The 17,968-nt window shown below is 40.7% G+C and overlaps 1 long non-coding RNA gene and 1 pseudogene across 1 annotated transcript in view; one reads left to right on the top strand and one right to left on the bottom strand.

Moving 5' to 3' along the window:
* Positions 1 to 4: 4 nt before the first annotated feature.
* LOC112672578 (DNA-(apurinic or apyrimidinic site) endonuclease 2-like) lies at positions 5 to 5,577 on the top strand (annotated as a pseudogene).
* Positions 5,578 to 12,290: 6,713 nt separating this feature from the next.
* The window catches only part of LOC125753936 (uncharacterized), a 71,693-nt gene continuing 66,015 nt past the window's right edge, over positions 12,291 to 17,968 (bottom strand). The window contains exon 3 of the long non-coding RNA XR_007406889.1: positions 12,291 to 14,669. This is a non-coding gene — a long non-coding RNA (uncharacterized LOC125753936). The remainder of the gene's footprint in view (positions 14,670 to 17,968) is intronic.

Below are 17,968 nucleotides of genomic sequence, written 5' to 3'. Positions count from 1 at the left end.
AACGCTGGGAGTGGGCGGGACTTCCGGAACGGCGCCCCGGAGCGCAGAAGCTCGCGCAGTGGGCTTCCCGCCCGCTCCCGGAAGAAGCTTTCAAATCTGGGGCGGGTCTCCGAACGCCGGCCACGGCTGGGCCGAGGGGCTGGTGGGCGGCCGGGTGGGGAGAGGCCGAGCTTCCCGCAGTCAGGTGTGCGGTGCGGAGCGGGGCGCTGCCTGGCGGCCGCGGCGGCTGCCCCTCCGTCGGCACGGACGCCCATCTCAGCACCATCCCGGAGACGAGACGTAGCAAAAGCCTGGAAGTGAGGCCGCGGCCGCTGCCGCTGCACTTAGCCCCGTGACTTCCCCAGGGACCGGCGGAGGAATGGGAGCCAGCCTCGGCCCGGCCCGGGCCCTGCGGGCAGCAGCAGGCTTCGCGTCCCGAGGGCCGCTTGGAACTAGCGCTGCCCGCAGCCGGAGGCCACTTCCCTCCCTGCCTGACCCCGCCTGTCATCCTCAGCGGCCCTCGTGGACAGACGACAGGAGTTTCTTCCGGAATAGACTTTTACAGGCACTTTCTTTTTCCTTTTTTCCTTTTCTTTTTTGCCATTCTGAAAATATAAAGCCTCTACCGATGCCAGGCGCAGTGCTAAATTCCATGCATATGCAGGGTCTTTGCCCAGAATCTAAGGCCAGTACAGCCTTCTCTGCTTCTTTTAAAGTGAACTTCTTCTTTCGAGGGTGGTGCTGTCATGTCCATGACAAGCATTTATTATTTAGGCCATCTGTGCTTGATTTTAAAGAAAAATAACTGCTAAGTTTAATTGAACGTTTACCTTGTGCCAGTCATGGTATTAAGCATATAAAATGGATCATTTTACTAATTCTGAGAACAGCCCTTTGAGATAGGTACTTTATCTGCATTTTATAGATTCCAAGGAAACGGAGTTCATGTGGTTAAGTAATTCATTAAAAAGCATATGGCTGTTAATGGAGGAGCTTGGATTTGAAGTCAGCAAAATGATTTCAGAGACTCAGCCTCTTACATGTGGTTTTATTTTTTACTATTTTACCTGGTTAGGAGCAGTTTTAAAATACCTACTCTAATGAGCTTATCATTTCATATATCGCCCTCAATTTCCCCCTCCCCTAGCCAACTTCCCACTATCGCCTCATTCAGTTCACCTTCTTTCCCCCACAAAAATAATCATTTGAAGTGAACCCGTTTGGAGCAAAGGAGAGGATGCAGGGCCAGCAGTTAAAATGAACAGAGAAAGTAAATGTAAAAGGGAAGAAAGGAGGAAAAATAAAATAAAAACTATATTTTCCTGTCCGGGCTGGAACTCAAGTCATTAGCGGGCTCTGTGTCAAAGTCTCCATTGTTCTTTCAGGCAAGTCTACCCCTAAATCGGTGTTTCTTGTCCTACCTCATGATATCGTTATTACTTTTTTTTTTAAGATTTTATTTATTTATTCATGAGAGACACAGACAGACAGACAGAGAGGCAGAGACAGAGCAGGCTCCATGCAGGGAGCCCAATGTGGGACTCGATCTCAGGTCCCCAGGATCACACCCTGGGCTGAAGGCAGTGCTAAATTGCTGAGCCACCCAGGCTGCCCTACTTTTTTTTTTTTTTTTTTTTTAAGATTGTATTTATTTACTTATTTGGGAGAGAGAGCACCCACGTGCACAAACTGTGGGGAGGGGCAGAGAGAGGGAGAAGCAGGCCTCACACTGAGCAGGGAGTTCAAAGGCAGGGCTCAATAATAGGACCTGATGTCAGGACCTGAGCCCAAAGCAGATGTTTAACGACTGAGCTACCCAAGGGCCCCTACCTTTATTGCTTTTACTAGATGTTATTGATTCCAGCTCTTGAAAACCTGCTATGTACCAAACACTAGGCTGTAAGTTAGGCAAACAGTTAAGGAGAGCAAGCAAAATAGACACTAACCCTCAAGGAGTTTACATTCTAATGAGAGACAATCAAGTTAAAAAATACACATAATTGGGATGCCTGGGTGGCTTGGTGGTTGAGCATCTGCCTTTGGCTCAGGTTGTGATCCCAGGGTCCTGGGATCGAGTCCCACGTTGGGTTCCCTGCAGGAAGCCTGCTTCTCCCTCTGCCTCTGACTGCCTCTCCCTCTGCTTGTGCTCTCTGTCAAATAAGTAAATAAAATCTTTAAAAAAAAAAAAAAGAAGAAGAAGAAGGAAAGAAAGAAAAATTAGCTGAAAATGGTTACCTATGGAGGTGGGACGGTTTGCAAGGACTAGTAATCACAGAGCGGCTTCTCTGAGTAATCTTTTTTTTAAATATAATTTTGCCTTTTCAAAACATTAAATCTAAAGCAATCTTTTTTTTAAATATAATTTTGCCTTTTCAAAGCATTAAATCTAAAGCCATGGAAATAAAAGAAAGTCCTAAAATTTAATACAAAGAGAGAAATGAACATACTTGAGTATCAAATTGCCAGTATAACCAGACAGAGAAAAAAATGTTCAGTCAATTAATTGAGCACAATACCCACTGAACCGGAGTTAGGAGTTGTGAGATACAGCTTAAGAGCAAAAAAAAAAAAAAAAAGTACAAAGAAATTAATAACTTCACTTAGTGGATTTGATGTTGAAAGGGGTATTGATGTAGTAATTTTGAAACTACCATGCATGCATTATATGAAGAAGCAAACTAGTAAGTATATTCATGTTGCTTGGAACCTAGGTTCTCACTGTGGGAGAAGGAAGATAACAAATATGGACTGATAGAAGCTGAGGAAGAATCCCATAGTGTTGGATTTGAACTGGTGTAATAGAATAAAGTTACATTTTTTCTTTAATCCTAATTGATCCATTGACAGAGCCTTGAGGCATGGAAAGCCTGACACCTGAGTAAGAACAAGCACACCTAGCATCAAGCTACCCGCATGGTTTCTAAACACCATTCATCACTAAAAGGAATCAGTGCCCCTTAGAGAGAAGACTGATTCACATCTGGAGCAGCAGGAAATTACAAAGTGAGCCCAGAATGTTCTTGTCAGAAAACAAAGAAGTCCTGAGAGATTTTTTAAGTTCTCTGCATGAAAAAAAGAGGGAGAACTGAAATAAAAATGAAAAGTTCTTTACATGAGAATGCCAGTTCATGAATACAAATGAAACAATAAATAGAAAATCCCCATTTTGCAACTCCCAATATAAAAATTGATATGGGGATGCCTGGGTGGCTCAGCGGTTGAGCATCTGCCTTTGGCTCATGGCATGATCCCAGGATCTGGAGTTGAGTCCCACATCGAGCTCCTTTCATGGAGCCTGCTTCTCCCTCTGCCTAGGTCTCTGCCTCTCTCTCTCTGTCTCTTTCTGTGTCTCTCATGAAAAAATAAAATCTTTTAAAAATAAGTAAATAAATAAAAATTGATATGGGTAAGCCTTATCAATATGTGCTGAATAGTGGATGAAAGATACCGAATGCACGCAGAAGGCGTGATCTGGTTAGGTCGGGGGCGCCTAGCTGTCCTGTGTCCCCTACATTGGGCGCAAACTGTGAGGCTTTGAAGTTGGCCGTCAAGATGTTGCGTGTGGTGGGCTGGAACATCAATGGGATCAGGAGACCCCTGCAAGGGATGCTATATAAGGAGCCCAGCAACTGTGCTGCCATGGCCATGGGGCACATTTTGGACAAGCTAGATGCCGACATCGTCTGCCTTCAGGAGACCAAAGTGATCAGAGACTGGTCAGACAGCACTGGTCAGTGCTGACAGAGCCCCTGGCTGTCATTGAGGGCTATAACTCCTATTTCAGCTTCAGCCGCAACCGCAGTGGCTATTCTGGTATAGCTGCCTTCTGTAAGGACAGCACTACTCCCATGGCTGCTGAAGAAGGCCTGAGTGGCCTACTTGCCACTCATAATGGGGACGAGGGTTGCTATGGAAACATGGATGAATTCACCCAAGAGGAGCTTTGGGCTCTGGATAGTGAGGGCCAGGCCCTCCTGACACAGCATAAGATCCAGACATGGGGGGAATGCCTGGGTGGCTCAGTGGTTGAGCATCTGCCTTTGGCTCAGGACGTGATCCCGGAGTTCCGGGATTGAGTCCCACATCAGGCTCCCTGCATGGCACCTGCTTCTCCTTCTTCTGCCTATGTCTCTGCCTCTCTCTGTGTCTCTCATGAATAAATAAAATCTTTAAAAAAAAAAATCCAGACATGGAAAGGAGAAGACCTTGACCCTAATCAACGTGTACTGCTCTCGCAGATGCTGGGAAACCTGAGCAGCTGACCTTTAAAATGTGCTTCTATCGCTTACTGCAGATCCAAGCAGAAGCCCTCCTGGCAGCTGGCAGCCATTCTGGGTGACCTGAATACAGCCCACTGCCCCATTTACCATTGAGATGCAGTCAACCTGGAATGCTTTGAAGAGGACCCAAGGCGCAAGTGGACGGACAGCTTGCTCAGTAACCTGGGATGCCAGGCTGGGTCCCATGTCCAGCCCTTCATTGATAGCTACCGCTGCTTCCAGCCAAAGCAGGAGGGGGCATTCACCTGCTGGTCAGCAGTCAGTGGTGCCCACCATCTGAATTATGGCTCCCGGCTTGATTATGTGCTGGGGGACAGGACCCTAGTAATTGACACCTTCCAGGACTCCTTCCTGCTGCCTGAGGTGATGGGCTCTGACCATTGCCCTGTGGGTGCAGTCTTGAGTATGTCCTCTGTGCCAGCAAAACAGTGCCCACCTCTATGCACTTGCTACCTCCCTGAGTTTGCAGGCACCCAGCTCAAGATCCTTCGCTTCCTAGTTCATCACAAACAAGATCCTGTGTTTAAGCAATCAGTGCTGCAACTCAGCAAATAAACCCAGGTACAGATGCACCAAAACAAAGCCCATGTGTGCTCAACCAGGCTTCGGCCAAGTCAAACTGGCTCTAGCAGAGGCCAAAAAAACCTGACAAACTATTTCCAGCCATCCTCTAATCATCCCCAAGTTTCTCCTAACTTGGAGCTTCCTAGTGTGGGTGCCCTCATGACCCCAAAGACTCCAGGAGAGGAGGTAATGGCCACAGTGGTGGAGGGGCAAGTCAGTGCTTCAGAGGCCAAGGATGAGAAGGAGGTATGGACCTCTTTTTGGAAGTCTTTGCTTGGGGGGGCCCCTGCCCATGCCCCTCTGTGGGGGCCACAGGGAGCCATGTGTGATGCAAACTGTGAAGAAGCCGGGAAGCAATCTGGGCTGCCGCTTCTATATGTGTGCTAGGCCCCAAGATCCTCCCACTGACCCTTCCTCCCACTGTAACTTCTTCCTCTGGAGCAGGCCCAGCTGAACCAACCCAGGCCTATGGATGTCTGGCATCGTCAACCCTGTATGTAATTTGAGGCCAGCTCCCTCCTAAGTTGCCTATTCCTCCTTCCCCAAAGATTCCTCTTCCTCTTTACTTCCTGAAGAACCCTTCCCTTTCCTTTCTCTCTTCCTCCTTTAAGGCCTCTCTTTCTCTTCTTCCTGCCTAGTTCCTACTCATTGGTGAGCTTCTTGTTCCTTAATGCTGTGACCCAGCTCTCCACTCCACTTCCCACCTTCCTGTCAGAAGTGCACAGGAACCAATTGTCCCAGGACATTGATTTTAAACCCCTTTCTTGTTGAGAAATATATCTGTGTCTAAACAAAACAAAACAACAACCGCAAAAAAAGATGCCAAAATCATGGGCCGAAACATTGTTGGGGAACAGGACATTAACATTATCTCTAAGAATGTCCTAGAGATTAATTCATAATCATAAAGGGGAAGGGTAATTTTACAACATAGAGATTTATTTATTAGATACCTTAACCAAATGAGGAAACTTAGCATCACTAATAACAAAGCAATATATCACCTGATAATATCTGTGCCATAAATGTTTACCCTAAATCTAATTATGAGGAAACAAAACAAAAATAATATAGAACACTTTACAAGATAGCAGACCTAGGTTCTTCAATAAGTGTCAGAGGAAAAGTGTCAGTATCAGGGGGAAAAAAAAAAAAAAAACCAAGGTGGAGGATTGCATTAGTCAGGAGACAAATGTTAAAAATGAAATTCATAAATCTTAATTGCTTCATAGTTTCATAGTTGGGTTTTTTTTAAAGAAGTAACTACAGAAAAACATATTGTAGACAATTGGAGAAATTTAAATATGGACTATAAAATGATACTGAATCGGTATTAAATTTTTTGCCATGTGGTAATTTGTGACTATGTAGAAAATTGTTTTGGGAAGATATTTGCTTCGATATTCAGCAACGTACCTTCAAAAAAATTGGCAAGGGATGCCTGGGTGTCTCAATGATTGAGCATCTGCCTTGGGCTCAGGGTGTGATCCCGGGTCCAGGGATGGAGTCCCACATCAGGCTCCCTATGAGGAGCCTGCTTCTCCCTCTGCCTCTCTCTCTCTGTGTCTCTCATGAATAAATAAATAAATAAAATCTTAAAAAAAAAAAAAGATTTGGCAAAAAAAAAATGAAACAAAAAGAAAACAGAATGTGAAGAGGAACAAAAGATAGGAATAGAAAGAATGGGGAAAATAGGACCAAAAAAGCAAATGTGGTAAAAAATTAATAATTGATGGAAGGTATAATAATCTAGGTGAAATGAGGTTAATAATCTAAGTGAAAAAAATAATAATCTAAGTGAAAGGTAGAACAGTGTACATTGTGCCACACTTTGAATTTTTAAAAATAACTTTGAGGTTTTCTAAAAAAATAAAAGGGAAAAAATTTCTAATTGTTTACTGTGGCCCACCAGGCCCTGGATCCCCACCAACCAACTTCATTTCCCCTCTTCTCTTTGTGCAATAAGGCGATCCGCTCCAGGTACCTCAGACACACCAGGTTCTCCCGAGCATATGTGAACCTTTGCATAGATTGTTCCTTCCACCTAATTCTCTCCTCCGCATGCATGATATGGCTCCCTGCTCATCCTCCTTTAGATTTCTCTAGAATAGTACTAAGACTTCCTGTCCACGTTGTCTCAATGCAAGCTCAATTCTATTTTCATATTTACTACAACTAGCAGTTAATATATTTCGTCTGGCTTTTGTTGTCCACCCCCCACACACCTCCTCAAATATAAGTTCTTTGAGTACAAGAACTGTGTTTCTCCTGCTCACTGATGTGTCCTCAATGACAATGTAAATCCATGGTGATCAAATAGATATTTATCACACAACAAACGAAAGCTGATGGGGGTTGGTGAGGGAAGACCATGGGGAGGGATGGCCAGAAGCAAGTTTGGAGGCAGGAGCCAAGACTGAATCGTGTAAGACTCAGTCAACAAAGCACCGATTTGGGTCCTTATTCTAAGAACAATAGGAAACCAGGAGACTGTTTTAAGCATTTACACAATACAATCTAATTTGCTTCTATGTTTTGAAAAGATTAATCTTGGGAAGCCTGGGTGGCTCAGCAGTTAAGCATGTGCCTTCAGCTCAGGGTGTGGTCCTGCGGCCCCAGGATCAAGTCCCATATCAGGCGTCCCGCATACAGCCTGCTTCTCCCTCTGTCTCTCTCTCTCTCTCTCTCTCTCTCTCTCTCTGTGTCTCATGAATAAATAAAGTCTTTAAAAAAAAAAGAAAAAGAAAAGATTAATCTCCTGGGGGCAGCCAAGGAAGAGTCGCACTGCACATATCCCAGCAAATGATAATAATATGGACTCAGGAGATGGCAGAGCAGATACAGCAAACTGGACAGATTTCAGAGGTATTTTTTCCCCTGTATTTTCCATTTCAGCACCAGCCCCTGGGTTTTCCCTTAGAAACAGAGCCAACTTAACTGGGAGATGCTTCAAATTCCATCCCTATTCCAAATAATTCCATCTGTCCCCTTGAAGTGAGCATTAGCACAAGATGAAGAAATTTTATGGTACCTCAAGCTGGTTTCCTTTCCTCATCACAGCCTCTACGGGTAGTAGCTACCAGTCACAACTAACTTTCCATGTGCCAGATACTGTTCTAAGCACTTTGTACTCAATCTTAACAGTAACACTGTGAGGTGTTTTGTTATTATTATCCCCTTTGAATGGGAGAGAAACTGAGGCACAGAGCTATTAAAGAATAATAAAGTTACCACAGAGGTTAACACGAAAGCATTAAGTTTAAGTCAGGTAGTATTTGTAAAGTACTTATAAAAGTGTCTGACACATGTTAAATAGTCACCTCTTAAATGTGTATAAATAGTAAATAATGGAATTGGAATTGGAATCTGGATAGCCTGGCTCCAGAGTGTGTACAGTTAACCACTACGGTCTGTGTACGGCCTCTCAAAGTTTAGGCCCAACACCCCTATAATTCTACTAGAAGCCCCAGTGCCTAGCTTCTGTGCAAAGCCACTTCCAAAAGGAGGACTACCATAGTTTTCCAGCTCCGAAACGGAGTATATATTGATTACAAAGGTTTGAGTGACAGATTCAACAAAAATTTGTCAAGCACCCAATATGCAGTAAACATTTCTATCTTTAAGAGGCCTTCAGTCTAAAGCAAGCCTTTCTCAGTCTGAGATTTCAAGAAAGAATTAACCTTTAATTTCCTAAGGTATCCAATGTGTGTAATGCATTAATTTCTCTCCTGCGCATCTAGAATGGTACCACTTCTAAGAAAATAATCAACAAGAATAATGTTGTATGCCCTGTGACTTCTGTGGGGAACCCCATGCACAATTTAAAGACAGTATGACAAATGTTGTGATAGAAGTGCACAATTAGTAATTGGAGGCAGAGTGAGTATAGCTTAAGAGTAAGAGCTCTGAAGCTTACTTATAGGAAGTCACTTCCTCAGGAAAAATATTTTACTTCAAGTCTCATGAAGTTCTACAGATATAAATAGCATGTGCGAGTTTTCAGTACCATCTTGACCTAGTAAATTTTATAATAATGGTTATTTTTATTAAATCTACCTCTTAAGTCACTAGAATGTGAGCTCATGAGTATGTGTCTTGGGCCACTAAAACCCTGACACCTAGAACAGTGCCTTGCATGAAACAGCTGCTCAATACACATTTTTCAATTTAATAAAGTTCATCTACCAAGGAAGATTTTTTTTTTTTTTTTTTATGATAGTCACAGAGAGAGAAAGAGAGAGAGGCAGAGACATAGGCAGAGGGAGAAGCAGGCTCCATGCACCGGGAGCCCGACGTGGGATTCGATCCCGGGTCTCCAGGATCGTGCCCTGGGCCAAAGGCAGGCGCCAAACCACTGCGCCACCCAGGGATCCCTACCAAGGAAGATTTTTTAAAGTGCCATGTAAGCCAAAATGAATGAATGGGACTTGCAGGGAAATGCAAAGGGAGACCATTTCAAGCAATGAAAGCACAAGAGGTGGGCACCTGGGTGTTTCAGTCCGTTAAGCTTCTGCCTTCAGATCAGGTCAATATCCCAGGGTCCTAGGATGGGGCCCCATGTAGGGCTTGGTGCTCAGTGGGGAGCCTGCGTCTCCCTCTGCCCCTCCCCCAACTCATGCACACTCTCTTGAAAATAAATAAATAAATAAAATCTTTAAAAAGAGAGAGAAAAGAAAACATATGAGGCAATGAGAACAAAGACAAGAGCACTCAGATGTTTCTAAAACTACGTACTGGGATCCCTGGGTGGCGCAGTGGTTTGGCGCCTGCCTTTGGCCCGGGGCGCGATCCTGGAGAACCTGGATCGAATCCCACGTCGGGCTCCCTGCATGGAGCCTGCTTCTCCCTCTGCCTATGTCTCTGCCTCTCTCTCTGTGTGTGTGACTATCATGAATAAATAAATAAAATCTTTAAATAAATAAATAAATAAAAATAAAACTACGTACTACTGTGAGTATATAGTTCACTATGACTGTGAGTGTTGATAACATGAATGACGACATGAAAAAAGTAGGCTATGCCTAGATCCTAAAGGGCCCTGTATGACATGCTAAAGAGAGTGGGAATTATATTCTATGAGCCACAGGAGGTTGTAGACACATGGAGGGAAAAGTAGAGGAAGAGAAGCAATGGGGAGAACTGGGTGTATAACATCTCAGGCTTACAATGAGGTACTCAAAAGATGAAGGATCAGGACATAGAAGTTTATTACATATAGGTGCAGAGATAACCAGTAGAGGAAGAAAAAATAACCATAAGACTCTTGAGCTAAATGCTTTTATTGCAGGAAGTGAATAGATGATATCTTTAATTGATACAAGAAGAAATCAGATTAGGAGCATGCTATTCAAAGATATGTATGGTAATTGCCAAAAGTAAAAACTAATTGTAAAAGTGGTTGCCTCTGGGAAGCAGGACCAGAGGTATGGAATAGGAAAGGGTATTATAAACTCTTCTTAAATTTGCAATAAACATTTTTAAAGGTAATCCGTCAGAGGAAAGATACCATTCTTTTATTAAGTACTTACTGTATGTCAAGCCGTAAAGACCCCATCATCTTCTAAGTGAATGAAGCTCCCCACTCCTAAGCCTGCAGAGGTGATACCATTGATCATCTTACTAGAACACACTAGACTAACACTTGTCTGGAAGCTCCTGCACTTTCTGTTCCCTCTGTCTGTTCTTTCCAAATGTCTTGGTGAGACTCCTTCTTATTATTCAGTGTTCATTTCAAAGGTACCTTCCCCAATGAGGCTGTCTTGCTCACCCTACCTAAAGTTGCCCCCCTCACTCCCCAACCAGTTACTTTCTACCACATTGGCCTATTTTACTTTCTTCATAGCATTTATAGTAACTGAAATTACCTTTTTTATTTGTTTATGCTATATCTTCCCCACCATAATGTAAGCTTATAAGACAGGGACTTCATCCATCTTGTTCACCACTATATCCCTAGTACCCACAACAGTGCCTGGTAAGTAGTAGATGCTCAGTAAATATTTGTTCAGTGAATGAAGTCTTACAGGTATTCTCTCCACCTCTAACATTCTATAATGTCCTTGAAGACTATGATGGTTTAGCCTTTTTTTTTTTTTCTTTTTGTATCTCTAGTATCCAGGCACAGGGCCTGTTTCAAAATATGAGCTATTACATAAGTTTTCATTACATATTCAATACAAGTCTATTATTTGAAGGTATAAATGAATTAATGCTGTGTACTTTCTTTGTGTGTGTGTGTGTGTGTGTGTGTACTTTCTTATATGCCATCTCATTAGCCTTAAGACCCTATTATTTCCTAATAAAAATATATACACATTTAACCAAAAATGGGTTTCCCACTGTCTAGACCCTTCCAAGTGCCAAAGCTGGGGCTTCTGCTTCCACTCCATCTTCAGTGTCCTCTGGTGGTGAATGAACTTACACTGTTTCAAAAAGTGTGTCCTGTTGACAAGGGTGAAGTCCACAGAAAGCAATTCAAGTGGGAGCCTAACAAAGTCTTAGGGGACTTCACCTGGATGATCCAAGAAGCCAAGTACAAGTGCTATAAGGGCCTCCCAGCGATTACAACAGCAATTATGGCTCCTCTACACAGAGTGGCATACTCATTCAAATGTTGGGGTAGTCTGCAGGCACTGACCAGCAACCATCTCTTCACATGGGCTCTTTTTTCTACTCTTCCCTTTTTAGGAAGTCAGTCAATTGGATATTAACTGTTTCTCTCTCTTTGTATTCCTAATATAACACTCTTAGTTCTCTACAAGTCAACAGAGACAGATCTAACCACATGGAAGTGTGGGGCAAGAAAGAAAACCTCAGCACTAACATTTCAAAACCTTTTGTCACTGCCCACAATGTAGCAAATTAGAAAAACCACAACATTCCATTACCAAAATGGAACTAATTAAAACCAAAGTGGTACTATTTATAGATCATATCTTGCATTATTTTGAAAATAGCACAGAGGAGGCAGTGCTAGTGGACCTCACATGCATATTCAACAATAATTAGAGACCTTCTGGTGCATTTATCTACTCCAAAGAGTTTTATTTCTGATGACCTATTTTAAGATTCTAGCTTCATCAGAAGGAGGAAGTAGGGTTATGCCAAAATGAACTTTTTATTTTAGAAAATATTACACTTTTCAGATTTCAATTACTAGAGAAAATAATGATGTCATGCATGGTATGGCTATTTTTGGTTAATGAAAGCCGTTAAATTACTGTGATTGATTGACTGATAAATAGACCAATTTCAGTAAATTCCTCAAAAAATATAATCTTTACTATAGCCAACAGGTCTTTAGTGATATTGGGAGGAAGAAAGAAGAGGGAGAGAAGAAGGAAAATAAGAAAGAAAGAAAAAAAAATACATATTTACATACTTTTTGTTTTCAGTTATCTAAGGGAATACTTTTGAGTCTTTGGTCACAGAGGTATAGAATATTAGGGACATGTAAGGGACAAAGGATCTAGTTCAACTTTTTCATTTTATAGCAGGCAATAAAACAGCATTCTGAAAAATTAAGTGACATGTCCAAATATTCATCATTAGTGAATGGCAAAGTCACAATATGAATACCAGCACAAAACCAATTTTTTCAAAAATAGATACACAAGAAAGAATACCAATTAGTATAGCATGATCTCATGTTAGCAATTTTGAGAGTGACACACAGTTTTTAAAAATACATGAACAAGCTCCTCTTTAACAATCAGAAAATCAGCATTGTTTCTTTTTACTTCCAGAACTCCTTTCATCCCATTTCCCCCAGAATTTTTTTTTAAATTTTTTTTTTCTTTATTTATGATAGTCACACAGAGAGAGAGAGAGAGAGAGGCAGAGACACAGGCAGAGGGAGAAGCAGGCTCCATGCACCGGGAGCCCGACGTGGGATTCGATCCCGGGTCTCCAGGATCGTGCCCTGGGCCAAAGGCAGGCGCCAAACCACTGCGCCACCCAGGGATCCCTCCCCCAGAATTTTAAAAATATAAATTTTTTACCCTAACGAAGTGTTTGTGTTTAAAAAGACTTTTATTAATCACCTTATCATCAAAAATCCTTATATAGATTTTATTTTTTTATTTCTTCTAAATTAAAAGTAGTTCTTAGTTATCATGACAATTACTATATAAGTAATTAAAACAGTATAAATATATTAAATATTATTTATAATTACTAACATTTAAGTAGAAATTTTCAGAAATGTACCTCTTATTGAGATTAATGGAGATTTATTTTTCTGTTAGTTCCATGTGTTTATGGAAGAATATTATATCCAACATGGGACCACTTCTATTGCTGTTTTTCATTTTTATATATGTAAGCCATAATGTTGCCTTACACACAAAAATAATGTAGGAATAGAAAGATTTTATGACAGCATTACCCAATTCTTTAAATGTCTTTCAAATTAGATGCCAAAAACAATAGTGACTTATTACCTGAATTTATCTTTAAAGACTTAACATGTAACAGTTCGATTAGGTCCTCTTTTTAATTGTATTGAAAGCTCTAATTTAGAAAGAGTTTTACCACACAGATATTAAAGTCTTGATCTCTTAAACTACACCAAAAAGCCTTTATCAAAAATTAACAAATAACTACTAATTATATCTTTTATTCTTACTCAGTGGCACGCATTTAAACCAATATACTCAAGGTGCCTGGGTGGCCCAATGGTTGAGCATCTGCCTTTGACTCAGGTCGGGGTCCTGGGATCAAGTCGTTCCCTGTAGGAAGCCTGCTTCTCCCTCTGCCTATGTCTCTGCCTCTCTCTCTCATGAATAAATAAATAAAATCTTAAAAAGAAAACATCAACATACTCAGTAAAAATTGGAAATATTGTTTTCAATATCTATGCAAAAGCAATATTTTTATAAAATTTCTTTCATCACGTTTGAAATATATTTATGCCAAGATTTATTGAATGTATGGAAAAACGTCATATAACCTAATTGACAAAGTGAATCTTTACTGTCAGGCTGTTTGTAAGACACATTCTAAGACTTATTTTCTGTCAGAAAATGTCTGATTTTATTTTTCAGTTTAAATAAAGCTGTTACTGTCTTTTTAAAGTATAATATCAAAAACACTGAGAAGTTATAGAATCTGTGCTATACAATATATTTCCAAAAGCAGTCAAGATTAAAAGGACACTGGGGTGCTTGAGTGGCTTAATCAGTTAAATGGCTGACTCTTGATTTAGGCTCAGCTCATGATCTCAGGTTGTGAGATCAAGCCCCAAGTCAGGCTCCATGCTCAGTAGGGAGTCTGCTTGAGGATTCTCTTTCCCTCTCTCTCTCTCCTCCCCCTGCTCATGCTCATTCTCTCTCTCTCTGTCTCTCTCCATCTCTCTCAAAAATAAATAAATAAATCATTTTTTAAAAGATCAAAATGATACAGATCTAATATAATTAATTTTACATTAATTAAAGTAATATATTTTTATTAATTTGCAGTAATGCACTGTAGTATCCACCTAAAACTAGAACTTATTGATGAAGCAAGACTTATGAGAGTAGGTCTTTATAAAATGTACATATGCATAATTTGAATTCTGACATTAAATTTTTTAGCATTCATAGAAAGCATGCTTAAAAATCAGAGATAAAGTCATTAATTGCATTAGATATCATAACTAAACTTTTCTTACGTGTTTAATAAAAGGTAAAGGTACATACTGTTAGAGTAAATAAAACCAGGTACTGTAAACTCCACACTGTTTTATTTCTCATTCTTTTCATACATAGCCCCATTGTGAGTAGGGTGACTGTCCTGGGCAACTGCCTTCAAAATTCTGGCTTCATTCCTTTCAGTTGGTGATCTGCAGTATTGACCTCCATGGACCTAGCAGAAGGGAAAGAGAGAACTTTAAGTAAGGGTGCCAGAAGGATTTCTAACTAGGCCTGGAAGTAATGTACATTACTGCTGCTTGTGTTCCTTAGGAAGGAACCCAATCTGACTGCAGGGGAGAATGGGAACTGTGGTTTTCCTACACGCTCAGGAAGAGGAAACCCAGATGATAAGCATATAGCCAAATTCTGTCATGTAGCTAGTAACTAATTGGGCCAGCAGCTAGCAAATTCACGTGTTGTTATTAAGAGATGGTAAAAATTAAATAATTGAGAAGATGAAATAAAATGGAAATTGACTATAATCAGAATAAATATCCCATGATCTGATTTGATTTAAAAAAAAAAAGTTTAACTTCGTTGTTGAATGATACATAACTAATCTGTGAGAAATCTTGTAAAAATGTTATCTGTGGGGGATCCCTAGGTGGCTCAGCGGTTTGGCACCTGCCTTTGGCCCAGGGCGTGATCCTGGAGTCCCTGGATCGAGTCCCAAGTCGGGCTCCCTGCGTGGAGCCTGTTTCTCCCTCTGCCTGTCTCTGCCTCTGTGGCTGTAATAAATAAATAAATTTTGAAAAATCTTTTTTTAAAAAAGTAGTAATAATAAAAGTTGGTATTTCTAAAAAACATTTCAGTTACACTAAGAAATAATCAGCATTGCTACCACTACTGTTCAGGTTGCTTGGAGGTGCTTTTCTTTCCAGCGAAAGACAAGTGCCAAGAGGAGTATTTTTTAAATAGCTGGAAAGAATTGCTTACATTTAAAAAGGCTTTTTTTTTTTTTTTTTAAAAAAAAAAAAAAAAAAAAAAGCTCTTTGCTATCATAGAACTCTCTCTCAAGAGCATCACATTCTTTGATAGTAGTCCAAAAAGAGCCAGAGTCACAGTCACCACTACTGCCCATTCTAATCTAATTCAGAATATCCCAGCACTGGCCAAAATACTCTGCTTCTAAAGCAACCCTTAATAGAAATGTGTATAAGAAAGATAAGCATCAGGACAGTTTCTATATGTTTTGATTAATTGTTCAAGGAGACTTCCCCCAAACCAGTCATTTGAATTATTCTTTTGTTGGGCAAATACCAGGAGATTTTCACTCCTTGGAACAATGCATCATAGAGTAGGAGATTAGACTATAGTGAAGGGAGAGGCTCAAGAAAAAGGAAAGAGTATGTTGAAGTGAAAGGAAAAAGTAGGTAGGGTGTTAGAGTCAAAGAGGCAGTTTCCAGACTCTGTCAGTTAGAAGTCTGTGATACTAGGCAAGGTCAACAGACCTTACTGAATTTGATGCTTCTTAAAATGCCAGCTTCTCTGTGTGCCAGCCTGGCACACAGGACATACCCAATAAATGGTAGTCATTATTACAATTTTATATGAGAGACTAGTGTTGAAAAATAATGACAGTGATCTTGCCCCACCTAGCAAATATGATCTCTTCCTCTCCCAAGGGAGAGGATCCTCATTGGACTTTATACATCTCTCATATTTATTTACTAGATTTTAAATTTTTCTGTGATTACAAGACCTGTGCTTTACTTATTCATAAATCCCTCAGTCCTAAGGACTGCTCTTGTACCTAATGGGAAAATTTTGAAAAAGGACTTGGGACTGAATCAACAGTCTTCAATCTTCTACAGGCACCCCTCACTTTTCATAAGTTCACATTTTTAAAAAAGATTGTATTTATTTATTTGAGAGAGAGAGCATGAGTGGGGTGGGGTAGGGGGCAGTGATTGTGGTGCAGAGGAAGAGGGAAAAGCAGACTCCCCATTGAGCTGGGAGCCCAATGCAGGGACTCCATCCCAGGACCCCAAAATCATGACCTGAGCCCAAGGCAACCACTTAACCAACTGAGCCACCCAGGCGCCCCTGAAAGTTTACATTTTGCTGCTTCACTTTTACAAACGATCTTTACTAGCACCTGTTCTTGCTAACCAAAAGAAATCCAAAGAGGATTTTTGCTGTCATGAGAAAAAGCAAAAATAGCATTCAGCATTTGTTTCAGAGCTAGTCATTACAGAGACAGCAGTGGCCCCAGTGCTGAGAGTGGCACCACAAAGCTCCTTCCCCCAGAAACTACACTTAGCATCTCAAGCTCCAGCCACCATAGCTTTGAATAGTCTTGCCTGTGAGCATTTGTGCTTCATCTAGATTTATTTTGTGCATTTGTTAGCTGTATCCTGAGGTATCAGAAAAGCCTAGGAGAGGTTATTTTTGGGGTCTGAACATACTCAAAAAATTTTCCATACAAATTAATGATAATTGTATCTGTGCTTTATGCTATTTGGCTTATGAAAGGTTTCATAGGAATGCTCTACTTTCAGATAGCAGGGGAAACCTGTAGTTCATAGTAGACATTTGATGAACATCTAGATAAATATGGAGGTGATGAGAATGAGTAACAAAAATTGGCTCTCCAAAAAGAACTTGTAAAATAACACGTGAAATAGGGCCCAAACCACAGAAGTCATTTAAAATTCTCATGAATTCTAAATTGAAGGAAATATATTAGTAGAATGTCTAAAATATGTTTAATTCTGAACTTGATTAACAATAATTCTGAGTCTCACTTGGGATATATAATTTGTGGAACAGTTTAAAAAACAAACCAAAAACCTTTCAAATGAGTGAATACTTAAAGGAAATTTGTGGAAGTGTTTGGGAGGTAATCGGAAATGAATGGTTTCCTTTTGTTTTTCCTGATTGCTCATTGTAGGGCAATAGTAACTAGACAGATAAGTACCAAACAGATAATTTGGTACAAAAAGAAACCTCTGTATTCAATGACTATAAATGTAGCATCTCTAACCACTTCTTGCCAAGACATCTTCACATTATCTAACAGTGGGGCCCAGCTACTGACTGTGCCAAACAGCCAAGAGTATTAGGTTCCTTTGTTAAAAGTATTTCAACTCGGGGCAGCCCAGGTGGCCCAGCGGTTTAGCGCCACCTTCAGCCCAGAGTGTGATCCTGGAGACTTGGGATTGAGTCCCATGTCAGGCTACCTGCGTGGAGCCTGCTTCTCCCTCTGCCTGTGTCTCTGTCTCTGTCTCTCTCAAATAAATAAAATCTTAAAAAAGAAAAAAAAATGAGAAAAATAATCATACTTATTTTAAAAAAAGTATTTCAACTCAAATCATCTTGGCAGACAATGATACAAAAATAAAAAAGTTCAGTAAAGGGACCAAATTTTAGGAGACTGACTAGAGGCAGAAAAGACAATAGCTGCATTACCTTCGGCAACTTACTAATTGAGCCTCAGTCGAAAAGATCATTAAAATGATATTTTTTAAT

Source organism: Canis lupus, chromosome 28, assembly GCF_003254725.2.
Source record: "Canis lupus dingo isolate Sandy chromosome 28, ASM325472v2, whole genome shotgun sequence".
NCBI lineage: Eukaryota > Metazoa > Chordata > Mammalia > Carnivora > Canidae > Canis > Canis lupus.
The sequence above is the reverse complement of the archived record's forward strand: the minus strand, read 5'-3'. Positions and strand labels throughout refer to the sequence as shown.